This window comes from Glandiceps talaboti, chromosome 15 (genome assembly GCF_964340395.1).
Source record: "Glandiceps talaboti chromosome 15, keGlaTala1.1, whole genome shotgun sequence".
Taxonomy (NCBI): domain Eukaryota; kingdom Metazoa; phylum Hemichordata; class Enteropneusta; family Spengelidae; genus Glandiceps; species Glandiceps talaboti.
In genome coordinates this window covers 17,014,715-17,025,781 of record NC_135563.1, presented here as the reverse complement: position 1 = coordinate 17,025,781, position 11,067 = coordinate 17,014,715, and positions in this window count along the sequence as shown.

The window sequence follows — 11,067 nt, the reverse complement described above, 5'->3', positions numbered from 1 at the left end:
TAGCATGTCTTAAAATTCGATAGATACAGGAAAAACAGTGTTTACTTTTCGCTATGCTGTCACAATCTTGACAACGAGATTGTGGACATGCATTTTACGCTGTCAATTGTCATACAATGTGTATGTATTGAAAGTAAGGTTTTTTTTTGTTGTACAGAAAGCCTGTCTTTATGCTGTGTCACATTTATAGGTACCATCACGTTAGCGTCGTTATGATTCTGATGAGGGGAGTTTAGTGACCGCGGTTTTGTATTTTATGATGGTTGCGGTGACAAATTGGGCAACGAATTCACGAATTCCATTGAAATTCAGTTTCGAAATCATTGAAATATGGAATAACCGTTGGCTTTTCTTTAGTGTGGCCGTTATTATACAATATGCGTGAACAATAAAAGCGATTTTCATTGAAGAAAACAAACACATTGTAGAATGCATGGTTCCATTTGTTATTTAAACTTCATTTGACGTGAGAACGTGATATTTGGTTTATGTACAGTATAGCTGTGTTACCACCATAACACATGTACATTGTCGAGTTTTACTAAATATTCACAAATATATTTGTACTGATGTCGGGTTCAGCAATTATGTTTAACTCTATAGAAGTGGAAAGACAATCTTAATGATGAAAATTGTACATTGTTTATCCTTAAAGTGTAATTCAATGATGTATCTCTTATCAAAATGAGGGAAAGTCCTTATCATAGAAAACATACAAAATTATAATGTATCATATATACCCAGTTCTCGTAGACAGTGTTTTACCATTTCTTTCCATGTTCATGTGAGGGGATATATACTAACGTTTGTTATGGACATCAGATTATCTTTTATTTTTGAGAATGGAGTACATAATTTTTGCACATTTTAATTAAACTTGGTAAATGTACATGTGAATTCACTTTCTGTGACAGACATACATATATACATAACACAGTGTTCATTTATTAAAGACGATACACTGTGATATCAGATTTCTACATTACGGTTTGTTGAGGTGAGGAACCCAAGTCACAGGCTGGAGATTCTCAGGTTGTTGTTACCTATTTACTGACTGTTTAACTGAAAAGCACTGGTGTAGTCATAAATTATTGTATTGTGTCTTTTGTAATTTCCTGTCACACAAAGAATTGTCTGTTTTAGGACAATAAAGATGTATTGTATTGTATTCCTTTACCTAACCTACAATGTAACCCTTACTGGCTTACTTGAATTCAAATATAAATACCTATTGTAATCAGTCCACAGGTATACATGATTATAGGCCAATGACTGTCTGTGCCTCCTACATTTGAAAGTTGAAATCAGAATGCTGGAAACAAGTTTTTGTGTTATATTGTGTTGAATCTGCCCTCTTGGATGAATTTTAGTGACTAGTCTCATCAAATTATTCATCGAATAGGGCAGATTCTACTAAGATGATCAACTCATATTGGGAAATCTAAAAATAAACAGTATTGTAATTTGTTACATTATAGATCATGAAAAATGATGATTTCTAATTCCAGTCAACACTTCTGCTACTTCTGTCTCTAAATATAGCACTTTGTTGTCACGGAGATATATCATGAACAGAGTGAAAGGGAGTCTGCCTTAGGTCGTCGTTACTTTACTCCTTTACTGTACGTAAGTAAGGTAGCCATAGCATTGAAATGTAGCTGTCTGATTGAAAGCCATCATAGTGGCCACTTATGCCATGAAACATGTAAAAGCAATCAATCTGTTATTGTCATGGTAATATGGCCAGAACAAAATAAAGCATTTCTTGACTACCATAGTGCTGATGAACAATCATACCATCATTTCAGTGATACAATGCACAAACTGGAAATGGAAATACAGTTTTAAAATGAATGAATTTGTAGACATCTATGCCTTATATATATATAATATATATAAACTCAGTATATGTACAATGTCTATGCTGGAATAAACTGTGCTCAATACATATGTACATTTGTATGTAGAATGGTATACATAAACACAATATATATATATATTTAGAGATAGATACACATGTGTAGGTAGATAGATGGCTAGATAGATAGATAAAAGTCGTATACTTTCAACATTTCATCATTTTGATATCCTCTCATTCTGTAACATGATACCTTTTTACAGGCATATACTGTTACTCTCATGTGCAAGATACATTGTTCCTCATTCTTGGACTTGAGATTTGAAGTAAGGTCCTAATGTGCATCATATTCATACAATGTATACATGTACATGTATTGAATGGCAAATATGTATAGTATTAGAACTAGTAGTAAGGCATGAATCATTGATACATACATGTATGTTTATTAAAGTCTCCTCATACATACTACATGTACATTCATTTTGCATTTCTGTAACAGAAACCTTTTTTTGGGGGCTATGTCAGACTGAGATTTAACTCTTGTGTATGTATTTATAATAATGCCATCTGTCCTCAGTCTACTTGGCCATGTTCAGTGCGCTAATGGTACATGAAAATGATGCTTGATTACTCGGTACAATTTTGTCTCATAATCACTGTCTTGGACTTGTTGTTTCTTACTATTGTCTGTATGTGTATGTGTGTCTATGTGATGTATGTACATGTATGTACAGTGTAACTATGTACAGTAGTGTGTGTGTGTGTGTGTGTGTGTGTGTGTGTGTGCGCGTGCGTGTGTGCGTGTGTGTGTGTGTGTATGTGTGTGTGTGTGTGTGTGTGTGTGTGTGTGTGTGTGTGTGTGTGTGTGTGTGTGTGTGTGTGTGTGTGTGTGTGTGTGTGTGTGTGTGTGTGTGTGTGTTATAGTAATCCAGTACATGTACTTTGTTCTTGGTTCATTATGACCAACCTAAAAAAATTTAATGACCTGATATGACATCTCCACAGAGTGTATCATATCACTTTTGTAACATGATTCTTCATGATTTAGAATGTAAACCTGTGTTCAGTAAAATGCATAGGTGTAATATGGCTATCAAAGTAACCAAAGTTATCATGGCTGCATTTTACTAAAGCTTGCAAACTGAGATAGTATACTAGTACTAGGAAGGGACTGGGAGGCAGCTGAGTTTACATTAGATTTCACCACCTACATGTACTTACCACCAAAATTCATTGCATAGCAAATAAGAAAACGTTAGGAAGGCTGGTGATTTATTTGACTCAATTGTATTTGTAGATATGTGTTCAGTAGATTTTAATAACCATTTTCGTATTGTGACCAATTTCATTGTGTAAGAAAGATATGCAATCATCAGATCAGTCAACTTGCATTGCATTACTTCTTTACCCAAATTGTAAAATAACAACTGCAAATATTGAATTTGTAAATTGAAGTTAAAAGGTTTACAATGTGCTGTGTACTAATAGTCAACTTAGTATGTGTACACATACACATTCGTACATGTATATATATACAAAAATATATTTTACAGACAAAAATGTTGATATTGTACATGTATAAAAAATGTTCCTTCAAGTTTTATAAGCTTTTCTTGAACATGGTAAAATGATATTGCAAATTTGTCTCTTTCCTTCAACCAGAAATATATTCCTAACTTTTCTTTCTTTTCTTCTCCATCTCTGGCCTAAAGTTTCGATTAAGTAACAAGGCTGTATCTCACTTTTGCTTCTGGACGAAAAACATATACATTTTTGTACATAATATACTCCAATATTTTTCTTTATTCAGTAGAAAATATGGGTGAATTAATGGAACTTTTTTAATATGGGTGTAAGATAAGTAGTGGCAACTCTCGTGTCACAAGTATTTCTGGTTGAATGCAGACAATATTGGGGAATTACTATCCTTGTAGCCTGTTTACAATGCTATTGAGATACATCATTAGCTGGATATACATGTACCTCCCTAGCCCTGTTGATGTGAGTGCTCGGGTGGTACATGTAAGGCTAGCTAACGATGTACCTCAAAAGCCCCGTAAACACAGGTTACTATACTTGCATTAGCTTTATTTAGTTTGAACAGTTTGACTCACATTTCAAGCACCACAAAACCAGAAATGCAGACACATATCAGTTTGATGTAAAACAACCAGAAAATAGGTCCCATATTTCCTGTCCAAATGTGTACAACATGGCTTGCACATCACCATGGTCACAAAAAAGGCTCATAATATGAAATGGTAGAGCATTCATATTGAAGACTGAACTCACTGCTTCAACTCACTGTTTTGGCCGGAAGCTATTTTGTTGATTTCAACAACATATAGCCCTTTTCTGTATTGAATGATAAAAATTGTCCATCATTAGGATTGCACCATGTAGCATCAAAGTGAGCAAAAGGACAATTTGACAAAACTTGTCGCCTTGAACAGATAAAACTTTAGTAACAAGAACTATTTATTACTGTATTGAGTGATGGTTGTAGATGTACATTTTGTTCATGAGTTAAATCCATATTACAGAGAGGTGAATGACTTCTAGTGACTGTATTCGTATCTACTTTGAAGGGGGATTATTCAATTGAAACTTTGGAATCTTGATGTGACCAGACGGGATAATAAAATATACAAATAGTTCACTATAAATGTTTATGTAACAGTTAGAGTCTACTAATATCCAAGTATATCCCCTCATTTAATTAATCTTTGATATCTATTCATGCTCTACAAAACTGTTTTACGTTCATTAACATGATAACTCTCACTGGTATTGTCACTCAGTCCATGATTTATGTTGTGACTCAATAATGCTTCTGTGCAATGACTGGAGCATGATGACTGGGATAAATGTCAATGTTTATTGACACTGGGTTTAGTGAAATGATAGTTATGTAATGACTATGTATACTGTTACTGCGGACTTGAGTTTCACAGTGTTCATTATCACAAATTTTATGAATATCAAAATTCCACGTCGCAGCTGAATTGCAAAAAATTTCTATATTCATCTTATAGAAAAGACTCTTCAATAGAGTCTTTGAATATTTCATTTAGATACTAATTCATGTTCACAATGGACATGTAGTAATTATTGCAACTGAAAACTGGGTGAATTACTCCATTTAATGTGGCTTTCAGTATAGTCAGTTATACTACAATGCCAGTGGTGTTGTTTGTTCATATTGTATGTGTGTCTACATTTGTTGATTGTGCTCTGATTGCCATCAAATTGTCTGTGACCTGGCTGCTATCAAAATTGTCTGTGACTCGGTTGCTATCAGAAATTGTCTGTGAACAGTTGCTATGTAAATTGTGTGTGACCTACAAAGAGTACATTTAGCTGCTATCTATACAAATATTGTGTATCTGAACTGGTTGCTATCGAAATTGTCTTTGTGACTGGGTGCTATCCAAATTGTCTTCATAACCCAATTGCTAGCTATTAGAATTGTCTGTTGGATCCAGTTGTTACCTCAATTGTTTGAGACTAGTTGCTATGTAGGTCTGTGACCAGTTGCTATGTAGGTCTGTGACCTAGTTGATATGTATAGTTGTTTTGTATGTGACCTACCTCTTTTGCTATCTCAGTGAATTGGCTATGTGACATGTTGCTATCCAATTGTCTACATACAAAACATGTACCTGGTTGCAATATAAATTGTCTGTGGAACCCAGTTACTATCTTAATTGTCTATGTTACCAAGTTCCTAACTAAATTCAATGTCTGTGTGAGTGGTTGCTAACTAAATTGTCTTTTTTGCCAGGTTGCTACATTTTGTATGTAAATTGTCTGTGACCTGGTCTCTACCTAAACTGTACAGTAAGATGATATTGATATGATTCTTCTGTATATTGAACACAGGTGGGCTTTCGTGACTACATTTGTACCTTGTGGCACTCATTGAAATCCATCATGCGATCTCCCAGTTTCCAATATCACTTACATTTTTGTTCTGTCTTTCTTTATATTTTATTTGCTATGAAATTCCTTATTTTAAAATACATGTAATGTAAAGATAGTAGTGATGAGCACAGCAGTAGGTACCCTAGCTACCAATTGTGTACACACACTGTGTTGTTTGGTGGTCTGAGGTTTTGTGTTGGCACTTTTGTTCCATGTGTATGATAGGTCATCCTATTGTGTGAATGGAGGCTCTCTTTACTATAAAGCCAAAGATAAACCCTATGTCATTTATGTAAATGTACCTAAACCATATAACTGTCCCGCCTGTCTCATTGTCTAATTTCTATGAGGTTTTTTTTTCACTGCTGAAATTAATTGGAAGATCAGTGACCTGGTTTTACCTGTACAAAGCTGATCAGGGACTAATTCTTACAGGTCCATGTACAAAAATGTAAGCCTACATGTGTACGCTGGTAATAATGTACATTGTGGTGAGCTCAAAAAAAACAGCCCCTACCATTGCGGAACTCAAAGTGGTATTGTCATTTTGTGTAGTTGTTTGAGTGGGGGAAAAAAAGATGTGTCTAGTAGGTTTAGCAAACAGTCTGTCATTCTTGGGTTTTGATTAGTATGCTCGCAGGCAAACAAAGTCTACATAACTAAAACATTTCTTTCAGTTTTTCTGTGTTGATGTTTGAGGGCATTACAAGTATATCCCAAAGTTACCATTTCTATCAACAATACATATTGTGTCATGATTTAATGTTAATAAGTTATTACAGAAACGTGATTGTGATTTCAATCAACAACTTGGCTTCTGGTATCCATGGTTACAATCAAAACAAACAAAATAATGAAACTGTGTGTGGAATAATTTCAATGGGAGTGGAGACACATGTAGTAAGTAATCCTGGTGTACATGTATGTTCTAGGTTCAACAGCTGTAATAACTATTGACTGTTACTAAGGAAAAAATTGTTAGGTATACGAATGCTTTTGATATGTCACAACTGTACACAGTACATGTAGTAGTTTGTTTGATCTGTTTTCTGTTAATCTGTGCCAGTGACAAAGTCAACATACCATCCTCCAGAAATTTGAAGTGTTGTTCTCATGTTTGTTTGGATATCAATTGTCATACAAACAGACCCTCCTGACCCAAATGTACTGATGAATTAACCCCTTTCATATGTGATATGTACATGTGTACACACATTAAATATAGTGTCAAGGTCATATTGATGCCAAATTAGCCAAACCTATTTTTCTCAACTAAGACATCCAGGCATTTACACGTAAATGTGCTCAAAACGTACTCGTTGTTCCAAAACTCCTTCACAGAGAGTACAGGTTTGTATCATTGGTCTTTCTTGCTAACTATTAATGAAATCAGTGTACTGTGAAGATTTCTGCCAAAAATTATGTATAAAATATCAGATCTTGTTGGCTGTTGTACAGTTATGTTAACATGTTTGTGTTTACTGCAGTTGAACTGGAGTTTACAACCATATGCAAGGCTTCATGAACTTGACATACCCCCACCACCCCCCATTGAGAATAGTATTAAGCTGTACACACCAGTTTGAATCTTTTCCATGCCACCACTCCAGGACTCAGGAGATACACCTATGTGTTACTTGTTTGCATGTTAATGTTACATAACCTTTTGTATTACCCCATGACATGATGAGCTAATTTACTAGTAATACTTTAGCATGTGTTTGAAAGTACCTGTCAGTGATTGCCTAGGGAAAATTTATCCTCTGCTATATTGTACATGTGTATGTTCACATTATGCAGAGTACAAAAGACATTATGAGTACAAGAGACTAACAAGTATCATAAAGACAAAGATATGAATGACATCAGGGTAAATATTAAACATTATTTTTTTCCACTCTTTCAAAACTTTGAGAAAATACACGTATACCTTTCAAATTACCTGTGTGCTGTGAATGCTAGCCTACCTGTAGTAGTCTTGAAGGACTAACACTGCTACACTACATGTATTTTAGATATCTTAACTGCCATTTTGATTGTTTGAATTTTCACTCGTGTCTGGGAGGAAGGAAAATTCAGAAATTCAAAATGGCAGTTAGCGGATTGCTGAAATACTGTATTAGTGTTAGTTATTCAAGAATATACATGTAAGTAGACTGTGAAGGCTGACTTAAATATCAATTTTAGTGTACTGAACTAAAGCGAAAGTTCAGTAATTATTTGGTATTTGACTGTGATGACACCATGTTCCCAGACAGTCTACAAAAAAAGGATATTATTGAGTGTGAGCATTCCAAAGCAGAAACACAAAACCATAGCAACCATAGCTAGTGTTGAAACTTCAAACTGAGATGATTACCTCTCTTATAGCAAAAACATGGCCATACACATGTTTACGTCAATTCAGTTGTGTGACAATTACCATAATTTATCAATTCATCCTTTTCAGCCAATTTTATGGATTATTGGAGCCAACTTTAGGATTGTTTTAATATGTCACAAATTTTCTTTGTTTTTTTCTCTCACAAGCTTGTGCCTAAAACGGGGTTCATTGTAGACTCAACAATCATTGGAATTTTTCTGATAATTTTGCATGTATACATTTTGATTAAGAAACTTCATTCATTGATATCAGTTGCAAAAGGGGACTATTCATAACAAAAATTAGAACATTAATGACTTCATATTGTGATTGGTGCAGGGTTTCTGGCAAAAAAAATGGACTGTCCTTGCCTTTGGTCCAGAGAAGTTAATAACATGCTGACAATTCAGGACTAAGCCTTCAGTCAGAGTTGAAATCACACGGTTTCTAGCAATTAAAAAAAGTATGTGGTGTGGAGTTAAAGAAATGAAATCCATCGAGTTACTCATTACATGTCATCCTGCAATATAAAATTAACATCCATAACTCCAATATAGTATTGTCACCTTTGTGAGTTTTTTTTTTTTACAATGGTTGCTTGGGAATTTTTAGAATCAGTACTGACATTGATTTATAATAAACAGGATGTGACCAGGTCATGTGAGTAATAATGATATTGAGTGAAAAGATAACATGACATGTTACTGTTGTTATACATTTGTATCATATGATATGCAATACATGAATAGTGTCTTGACAAAAAAAGACTGAAATTGACACAAGGCTGAAGTGATGAAATGTCAATTTCCTTCATGTGATAGCGAATGTGATCACAAGGCAATACATGTGTAAATGCTTCAGAAAGTACAATACATGCATAAATAGAGAATTTTTTAAGTTCTGGTTCCAGTTACCAAGGTACATTGTACTGGGCTGTTAAAGGCCAGGGATTCGCTCCCAGGTTCTCGCAGTAAATTTATCAGTGGAGCCATACAAAAATGTAAGGATTAGATACATTGAATGATCATTCTTTGTTTTGGACCAACCAACTCTTTCTATAGCTCTGAAGTTTTGATCGTAATCCAAAACCGAGCCTTTAATTTACACAATGAATGAAACTGGTTTATTTTGGCATTAAGTAATGATGGACCCTAAAAATGTTTGTGTGTCCGGTATAATGTGATAGAATTGATTGAATTGAAAGTACGTGTACACTTATTCATACAGTCTGGTATTAGTGGTAAAATGTTCCCCACAGATCTGCAGACTGCATGGATTGAACAAACACGAAAAAAAAAAGACCGACATGAGGGTATTTAAGTGATGCGCGCACTGACCAGAAACAATTCTTTGGGGCCTTTAATATGAACGTTACTTGTCATAGCAGATTTCTGACACATCTGTAAGGATTTTTCTCATTTTGGTACTCAGAAATAATCAGGTGAAGTCTTCATATTTCTACTTTCAGTACTCATCATATCTCACATCTTCAAATTGTTTGTATCATACAGTGATACAGTATGTTTATTTCTTAATTAGAGTGAAAACATCGCAATCCTATCAGCTTTTCTTATTTCCTGCAATCTGATCAGTAAGAAATAATAAGATATATATATAATGTTGAGACTGCAAATTTGCTAAAATAAAAATACAGAAAGGGTTTCTCAACAAATCTACACTGTCTTCTCCTTCGTCCGTCTGAACCCATGTTATCAGTTGATGTGTAATACTCAGTCATTGAGTAAAGGGTGATGTTACCATGGCAACCTGTCTAAAAATAGACTGGGATGAGGAGAGAGAGTAAATGTACTCGCTGTCAAATGCATCTTGTGTAAACTGATCGACCTTTATTCCAGGGTTTAGTGACACCATTTTCAATGTTAAGTCAACGAGGTTCTTCCATCATTATTTCATATTTAAACCAAAATATGACCTTACAATGTAGGTTTCTTGAGTTCCCGTAGAGATATAGCCATGTAGTTTTCATAATGTTGTAGTGCGTGTATGTATATATGGAAATACATGTATGTCATTTACATGTACATGCAGCACAGTATATTGTATGTCAGTAAATTTGTGAAATTTCAATTTGTTGTAAAATGAAATTAATGATTTCTTGGATGTCAAATTAGTCTTAATGATTATAATGTACATGTAGATAGAATTACTTTCATGCAATTTCCAGTTTGTTCTAGTTTAACAGTCTTCGAAACTGCTAAATTATTGATGTAATTTGCAAAATTTAAGAGACCCCTTTTGTTCCTTTTGTATGTTACGTAGACATATTCAACAAGATTAATTTAAAATAACCGATCACATGTAAAGTATACTTAACGGCATGGAAAGTTCCTGAATGGGCTAATCTCAGACAATCGGAAGCAATAGGTCTTTCCAGAGTTGGAAAGATCTATGGCATGATTATACATGTATATGAATGAGTGTATGTCTGCCCGGATGTCTACATACAAATTAAAATGTTTATTTTCTTCTAGATCATGGTAGTAAGACTGTAAAGAGCTATGGCTGAATCTATTGTTGGACCGCGTCTACCTCCGTTACAAGCTTTACACAACCAGTCAGCTATTGAAACTGATGAGTTGCCTATTACCATAGAAACAGGGGGATTGTTCTCCCCAGCATCGACTGCACGCTCCTCTATCCCAGTGATACATGTGGAAGACGTAGAGGGAAATGTCCATCATCTTGCAAAGAGCTTCGATGTTATCAATCCTGGAGAATATGTCTGTGTACGCACTAAACGCTACTCGTCAAATTTTGTCCACTACAAGAGCAGCGTGGACCTTGCCCAACATTATTCTGATGTTAGGAAGTTAATGATAAATAGAGCCAAGTTGTTGTTAATGCAGGATTATTGTACTAGAATACTGGATGCAACTGATTTCATTCAGAACTTACAAGA